The 8605-nt window shown below is 40.0% G+C and overlaps 1 pseudogene; it reads left to right on the plus strand.

Moving 5' to 3' along the window:
- The first annotated feature begins 3491 nt into the window (after positions 1–3491).
- Positions 3492–8605, plus strand: part of LOC102485122 (craniofacial development protein 1 pseudogene) — a 5237-nt pseudogene continuing 123 nt past the window's right edge.

Consider the following 8605-nt stretch of genomic DNA (forward strand, 5'->3'; position numbering starts at 1 on the left):
TCTCTTTCTGTCTCTCTGTCTCTCTGGTGAGTGCACATACCCTATAGCAAAAACCTCTCCAAAAAAAAAAAAAAACCCAAAGATCCTGTTGGAAGTGCTTGTCTCACTGTCTCTCTGACAAAAGAAGTAAATATATCTGAAGAATAAAAGAGGACTGAGGAAAATATTACTTTCGTGTTATTGTCATTTCCCAAAGGATCTGTGAATAAATCATAAAAACATTCTGTGTATGAAATAAAACTACCTCAGAATTTGAAAGGACTTAAGGTATAATAAGCAAGTCTAGGAGAAAATTTCAGTGGAAGATTCTAAGCCAGGAATAATGCTGGTAATGGATTTCCACACACCTCTCCTGAATTCTAAAAGGACTTATAAGAAGCTATGGTTAGTGGGTGAAAAAGCAGAAGAAATAAAGTGGAGAGAACAGACTAAAGAGAAGGGAAGGAGAAGAGAAGCAGCTAAGGAATAAACCTCTGTATGAGGAAATAACCCAAGTACTTTTTTTGTTGTTGTTGTCTTCTAAACTCATATATTCGCTGGGGTAAATAGCTGATATTTGAATGTAAGACACTTGAATCTCCCAGAGCTTTGCTTGCTTTCTGCTTTGGAAGTTAGTACCTTGAAAAACTGAAGACAGTTTCCATTTCCTAGGGAAGTGGCTAATTTAGGAGTTTACATCAGGGGTCAGCAAATTACGGCCCTGTGCCAAATCCAGTCGATTGCATTTTTTGGGGGGTGAGGATATGGCCTGTGAGCTAAAAATAGTTGTTTTATTTTCAAAAGTATTAACACAATTAAGAACAATACTGGTGACACTTGAAAAATTACATGAAATTCAGATATCACTGTCTGTAAATCAAGTTTGTTGGAACACAGCCACACATTTATTTACATGTGCTCCATGGCTTTTTCTATCCTGCAGCAGTAGGGTCTGCAAATATGAAAGTACTTACTATCTGATTCTTTATATAAAAAGTGTGTCAAGTCCTGCTTTAAATTGAAGTAGCTTTCTGATCTGAAAGAGTTAAATAACTTTCTCTGAGGCCCAACTCTTAATCAGAAGGGAGTTGAAACGCTGGGACACACTCTGGTTCAATATAACTTAATTCAATGACTTGCATTTTTAACCACCATAGTTTTAGAACTGAGTTAGAAAAGTGGAATCTTATCCTTATAGTCTAACCTCTAAATTGTACTCTATAGATATATATCAGCTATTTAAATTTTCCAAAATATAAGATTAAGCTTCTCAGTAATTCTAAATGAGATTAAGGGGAGATTTTATTATTTGCCCTTTGTAGCAACCGGCTTTATATAACCCCTAGCACACAATCTGGGGTTTGCAGGCTGTTTGAGGACACATTTTCTACTGATTAGGTGTAGTTAAAACCTAAATATTTAAGTCAGATATTTGACTTTAAAAAAATGCCATCAGCCCTGCCCAGGTGGCTCAGACAGTAGGAGAACTGCAGCATAATGCTGGAGCCATATAGTCAGGCCCTGAGTTTGTGTCCTAGGTATACCTGAACACAACAGGTGTACCTTCAATCCTGGCTGGCTTCAGGGTCAGAGAGGAAGATTGTGGCATGAAAACCCTGTTGAGGGTACCCCTCCTCTCTGTGTGTATATCAGGAAGTAAATAAACTTTAAAAAAAAGAAAGAAAGAAAGAAAGAAAGAAAGAAAGAAAGAAAGAAAGAAAGAAAGAAAGCTGTAGACCCTAATTTTTTTCCCTTAAAATGAGTAATCACCCCCCAGGAGGGATGGCCATGCTCCAACCCCTTCTCCATTCTCCTCTCAAGATTTTGGGCATAAACACCTGATGCATGTGTGATTTTTAAGCTGCCGAGTCCAGGACTAGAACCACAAAAGCCAGCCATGTGGAATTCAGGCACCCTAACCACCACACCATCTGCTGTCCACAATTTTAATTTCTAATATCTGTACAGCAACAGCTTGGTTATTGGGCAGGTTGTGGTGGGGATACATAATTATTTGTACTGATTTCTGGCTGATTCCTTATCTATTAACTCTGCCATCTTTCACCAAAATGCCACAACAAGCCAGCCTTTCCAAAACCATTTTTGAATAATGGAATTCAAGCAGGAGTTTAAATTGTTCACCTAAAGGTTCTCTCTGGATCTCTTCACAAAAATTGAAAAAAGGTTGATACTGGCTTGGGACAGATGCCCAGGAAATAAGTAAAGGAACTGAGACTCAGCACTAGAAGGTCAGAAAGGACACATTTTACATATTGGGACACTCACCCTACCAATCATTTCTCATGCAACTTAAGACATATTTTACACTGATTAGCTATTATTGAAGCCCATATGGTTAAGGCAGTTTTCTGCTTTCTACCTCTTTAGTAAGCACCCATATTAGCTGGCACTTCAATTCAAATGAAAGGATAAATTCTGTGCCTAGTTGAGATTAATTCTGCTAGCTAAGAGGACCAAGGGCCTTTCAGTTTCAAATTTCCAACATTGCCTCTTTGAACTAGATGACTTTAATGAGTAGTATATGTTATAATTTCTTCATTACTTTCTTATTTTTTGAGTTCATAATTACATGCAATTTTATGACCTTGTCTTTCCAATTGTGTTTTTTGTTGGAGATCTTGCCATTTTTTTCGTGGGCTTCTGTAACTCTCTTGCCTTTGGCTCTCATGGAGTCTAGGAGAAAGGTTTCCACCACTCTGATTCCCAGCCTTTCTGCTCTACTAAAATCATCAGAATCAGCTTAAATTTGTATTTCAAGAGGGCTCTCTGAAATCAAAGCCGAGTCATCTTCTGATGAGTCTTGTTGTTAGACTGAAAGATTTTGGTGAGGATTACAGGCAACGTGTGCTAGTGTCTTCTGTTTGGGCAGGTTACAGTCAATACTGTTTTAATCATAGTTTCTTGTATAGGTGAAAGTTTAAATTTCAAATGTTTCATTTGAATACTCTGGAAACTGTCATTTAGCTGATAATCTTGAATGATTTCTAGTCAGCCCTTCCTTATCCCAAAGGTGTGTCATGATGAAATTCATTCAGAGGAGTATTGATCCAACAGTCATCACACACCATTGACTGTCCCCTCTCACAACAACTGAAAGAATGTCCTTCATGGGGCCAGAATGTTCATATTGCCTCTAGGTACGATTGTTCATTCAGCAGAGGCCTTCGTTAAGCCAAGCAATGCTATAAGGTAATAAGGCTGCTGCTATAACATAGCAGAACTTATAAATTGAAATGAGCCCTGGACCCCTGCTTCTCCTTTTTCATCATCTTAACTTTACCCAATAAGTTGGAGAATCCATCAGAATCCCTCCTCCCTTGCCCTCCTGCTGAGTTCCCCAAGAGAAATGTTCTCAACTCCATTCTGACAACAGAGAGAGAGAGAGAGAGAGAGAGAGAGAGGAATGACAAGTGTATGAAGGACATCCAGGCAGCAGGGTAAACAAGTCCAAGTCTATAAGAGAAGAAGGAAAAGCCTTGTATACAATGGATATGACGTAAGACTTCAGTTGGTCTATTTATAAGGAGTGCATAAAGCCAGAATGCTTTGAATTAATTATCCTTAATTCTCTTAGCTGTGGTATGACTGAGCGTCAGACACATAGAAAGAGGGTTCATTTGAGTGACCTAGATTTTAATATTTTAAGTCAGTAATTTCTTTGAGAGTAGGGTGCAAGTAATCACCACTAGCATTTGCCCATAGCAGGTGGTAAGTGGGTTGCTGTTGAAACAACAGATTCGAGCTGCAAACTTGTGCAATAAGGCCTACACTGCTATAATGAGTATAGAACCAGAGTCATTGCCACATTTTTATTATAAAATATTAGTATTATTACACTCTACCATGTTCCATTTACCAGCATTATGACTCTGTGAAGTCCATGGCAAAATGATATTCTCTTCACTCCATGTTTTATTTTGGTGAACAGAGAGGTAGATATACCAGTCAACTAGAGTACTAGTGTAATGCTTACCATAAGAACTTCAGTTTTCCAACTCTCCATATGGCACGCCTCTCAACAGTTTGGATGAAATCAGGAGCTCGCTTTGTATATGGTTGCTATTTACAAAAGCCTAATTAATACCTCTCACTTCCTAATGAGATACTTCTTTTAACTCCATAGGCAAGCAGAACCAGGCAAGTGACGTCAGAATGCCAGAGTGAATTATTGGGCTTGTGTCAACCCAGGCAGGGTTGAAAAATTGCCCCTGTGAACCTAATCCATGAGCAATCAAAAGGCCAAAGTTTTAATTAGTGAGAGTTGTGATTTACATTTGGCATCCTAAAACTCTGGGTTAGTCTTCAAACTCCTGCACTTCCTTCATTGTTGTCTGATGCTGGTTAGGATAGCTAATGCACTTTTAAACATTATATTTAATGAACCTTTGAAAGCACGGGTGTATGAACCCATTTCTACACCTTCAGCACAACACTTTCCATTAGAGAAGTCAGTGAAAGATCATAGGTTGGGAAGATTAAAAAATTAAGGAGGGAATTTCAGTTTGGTACCTGGTTCTCTCATCTATATATGCTAAGAAACTTCATAAAATGTTATATAGAAATACTGATATTAGAATTCCTTTCCTTTTAAAATTTTTTAAAATTTTATTTTAATTTCTTTTATACATTCAATCACTATACATCACTTAGCTTGTAAAATGAATTTTCCCAACATGAATATACTTCACACCAGTCCAGTTGAGGATACTATAGGATTCCTTTCTGATCAAAGGGAAAATGGCACCAAAGCACTACAGTGAATAAAAGAATGTAACAGATTTATTTTTAACAAACATAACAGAATGGCTATATGGAAAAGGATGCCACTTTCTTCAACTTATTCAACATTCCTATGTTGTTGCATTAGTTACTACTTTTGACAGCTGTAGCGTGTTTTCTTGACTCTGCTTGGTTTGGAGATATTCTTGTCCTTTGAGGGTGGATTCAGTTTTTTGGAATCAATCAAATGTCATAAGACGATAATTGTGATGTGCTAATTGGATGAGCAAACTGGCTTCTATGATTGGGGCCAAAACTGAGGTGTGACTACATAGTCCTGAGTGATATTTTTCAAGTGTCTCATAACTGGCTATGAGGACAGTTCACAGGGAAGCGCTCTGGAAATGTTGTGAACACCAGCAGTGTCCTTGGAATCTGTATACAGCCTCTCCAGATGACAAGTTAGAGAAGATCAGCATGCACTGAGTATAATATAGACCCTGGTGAGCTTGCTAAAGATCTGTTTCAAGACTGTCACACCGCCTACATTGACTCCTCATTTGCCAAGTAATTCTGAGCATGATTCTCCTTCCAACAATCTGGATGGAGCTAGCATCTTTCATGAGTGTAAATTTACAAAAGTCTAATTAATGCCTCCTACTTGCTAATGAGTTACTCCTTTTGCCTTCCTAGGCAAGCAAGGCCAAATACGTGATGTCAAAATCCCGTAAGTGAATTATTGAGCTTGTCACAACCTGGGCGGGAATGAAAAATAACCCTAGTATATTTAATCCAGGAGCAATTAAAAGGCCAAAGAATTAATTGATATGGGTTTTAATTTATTAAGGTCTTGAAAGAGGGAACCTTTTTGTTTGCTCTGGTCCCATTTTTGGTGTCATCTTTGATTACAGGTGAATATGCCTTTGGAAAAAGACATCTACCTATGGTCCTGACAGAAAAAAAAAAGTGGCTTCTGGCAAAGAGTATCAAATAGTTGTATTTACAGGTTAGGTAATGAGTCAAAGCCCTGCTATGAAGAACAGCTTCCTGAGGAATTGATAGGAGGCAGGGAGGACAACTGCAGATAGTGGAAACAGATGAAAATAAAGCTAGAGTAGGATGAGAGAACAGTGCCCCAAGAGTTCTAAATCAAGAATGAGAAAGAGGCCCAAGGAGAATAGGGAGAGTGCATCTCTGCAACCTTTGACTGAGTTTCCCTAGACCCTCAAAGGATGTAGACAGCAGAAACAACTACTAATGTGGGACAGGATCCAGGTAGATGAGTTGTACTATGGAATGGGGTGCCAGGGAAAGCCCCAAGTCCACAAACAAAAAATGACCCAATGAGAGCAATCCTTCCTGCTATCCAGTGAGTGGTGGTTTGGGGAACAACTGATATAAGGCCCATGTTCAAATTCATGCCACTAGATTTTCACCCCCTTCCACCTGATCAAATTAAACCACCTGGAAGAAGACTGCACCTGTACTACATTAGCTTAGCTGTCACTGGGTTACCTTTCCTTTTTGTATCCTCAGCTGCTATCATAAGTTAAATATTGGTAAGTTTTACTGAGTGAAATTACATCCTATCAGCTTGGCTTTTCTTTTGTTTTATTTGTTTATTTGTTTTATGTACACTTGAAGAGAGACAAGGAGAGAGAAAGTGAGAAATCACCATCCAGGGGGATAGCCACATTGCAATCCCTTCTCTTCCATTTTCCTCTCAGGATAGTGGGTATGCATACACGTGCCTGGAATGATTTTCAAGCCATGGGATCTGGGACTCCAACTGCAGTCAGCCATGCTGGGGTCCACCGCTGTCACTACCATGCCACCTGCTAGTCTCTCAGCTTGGCTTTTTAAAAAGTCTCTTTGTATCTATGTATAAAAGGCACTGTCCTGTAGAGAATGCTTTTGCATCTCCTGTACAATCAGTGCTTCTTAGGCTTGGCATCATGAATGAGTTTGACTTTCCTTACAAAATATAACCTTCCTTTTCATCACAAGTTCAGAATGGTATTACCCAGCATGTTTCCCTTATGGCCTTGGTTGCTAGGAAACTCAGAGCTAACACCAGCCAGCACTACATTTCAGCAATTCTGCTGTCCAAGAGTTTGAGAATAAATTTCTTCCCTCTTTAAAATCTTTCTATTGATCTTCTTTTCCCTCACAGTCATATTGTAGGTATACTTTAGGATAAGCTACCTCAAATTTGGGGGACCAGCAGTTAGCATAATGGCTATGTCTCTGAACTCCCATGTAGCCGACCGGGGTTTGAGTCCCAGATCCGGTGGCTTAAACTCACACCAGGCACGTGTGCGTGCGTGCCCAAGATCCCGAGAGCAGAATGGAGGAGAAGGGATTGTGGCATGGCCATCCCCCTGGGGGGTGATTTCTCGCTTTCTATCTCTCTGTCTCTCTCTATCTTTCTGGTGAGCGCACGCACCCTATAGCAAAAACCTCTCCAAAAAAAAAAAAATGGAGTTATAAGTGGGTAATATTGTTTTCGTTTGTTTGTTTTAATATTTCTCTGGCCTAGCCTGTAACTATCAGTACCAACCTGTGTTCTCCTTGGCCCATGCTACTAGCTCTGACCTTGTATGCCTTGAGATAAATTGGATTTCTGTTAGTCACAGCCCTCATTTTCACAGTAAGGTTGATTTTATATATATATGAAGAGATAGAGGTTTTTTCTATAGGATATGTATGCTCACCAGAGAGATAGAGAGAGACAGAAAATGAGAAATCACTCTCCAGGGAGGATGGCCATGCCACAGTCTCTTCTCATCCATTCTTTTCTCGGGATTTTGGGCATGCACGCACATGTGCCCAACCTGAGTTTTAAGCCACTGGGTCTGGGACTTGAACCGCAGTTGACCATGTGGTAGTTCATCGATGTCACCATTACACCATTTGTTGGTCCCCACTTTTTCCCTATATTTATCTTTAATCTTAATTTTCTGTATTCCCCCATCAGAAAATGGGGGAAAGCATGGAACACCATGAATCTCTCTGTTCTTTCCTGATCTCTGGAGCTGATTGTATAAAACTGTCAAGAAGGTTATTTCTGGGGCCGTCCTAACTGCCCTCCCCTCCGTCGCCAGGCATCTCTATGGTCTCCCCCTAGAGCTTCACAATTGGGGACAGCTGTTGCAGTCTTGTGGGTTGACCGACCCCAGTGGCAGCGGTACAGAGGAATTTGACTCTTAAGACTTCTCCACCTTTGAAGAGGATGAGGACCACATGCTGTCAGGTGGAGAGTATAATGAAGATGATATAAATGAATTAGTGAAGGAAGACGAAGTGGATGATGAGGAGCAGACACAGAAAACCAAAGGACAAAAGAGAAAGGCCCAAAGCATTCCTAGAGAAAACAAGGTAGCCTCTTGTTAAAAGAAGAGGAAGAGGAGGATGCCAAAAAGGAGTCTGAAGAAAGCAGCAGTGAGGAGGAAGATGAAGCCGCAGAACAGGAAAAAGGCCCTGGATGAACTCTGGGCCAGCTTCCTCAAAGATGTTGGACCAAAATCAAAAGTGCCCCCAAGTACACTAGTTAAGAAGGAGAGGAGACTGAATAGATGAGTTCAACTAACTCATTGGTCAAAGTAGAAGAACTAGAGAAACCTAAAGAAACAGAAAGAAATTAAAATCTACAAGATGTTTGATTTTGCCAGTGAAAAAGTAAGGGTGACCAAGAAAGTGGATGCTACATCTAAATCCAAATCCTTCTTCAAGCAAAATGAGAAAGAAAAACCACAGGCTAATGTCCCTTCAGCTCTGCCATCACTCCCTGCCAGCTCAGGATTAAAACTGGAGCCAAGAAGCAGAAAATGAGCACCCTAGAGAAATCTGAATTGGACGGGGAGAGCTTCAAGGAGGAAGAGGGGAT

This window comes from Tupaia chinensis, unplaced genomic scaffold (assembly GCF_000334495.1).
Source record: "Tupaia chinensis unplaced genomic scaffold, TupChi_1.0 Scaffold140308_1, whole genome shotgun sequence".
NCBI classification, from domain to species: Eukaryota; Metazoa; Chordata; class Mammalia; order Scandentia; family Tupaiidae; genus Tupaia; species Tupaia belangeri.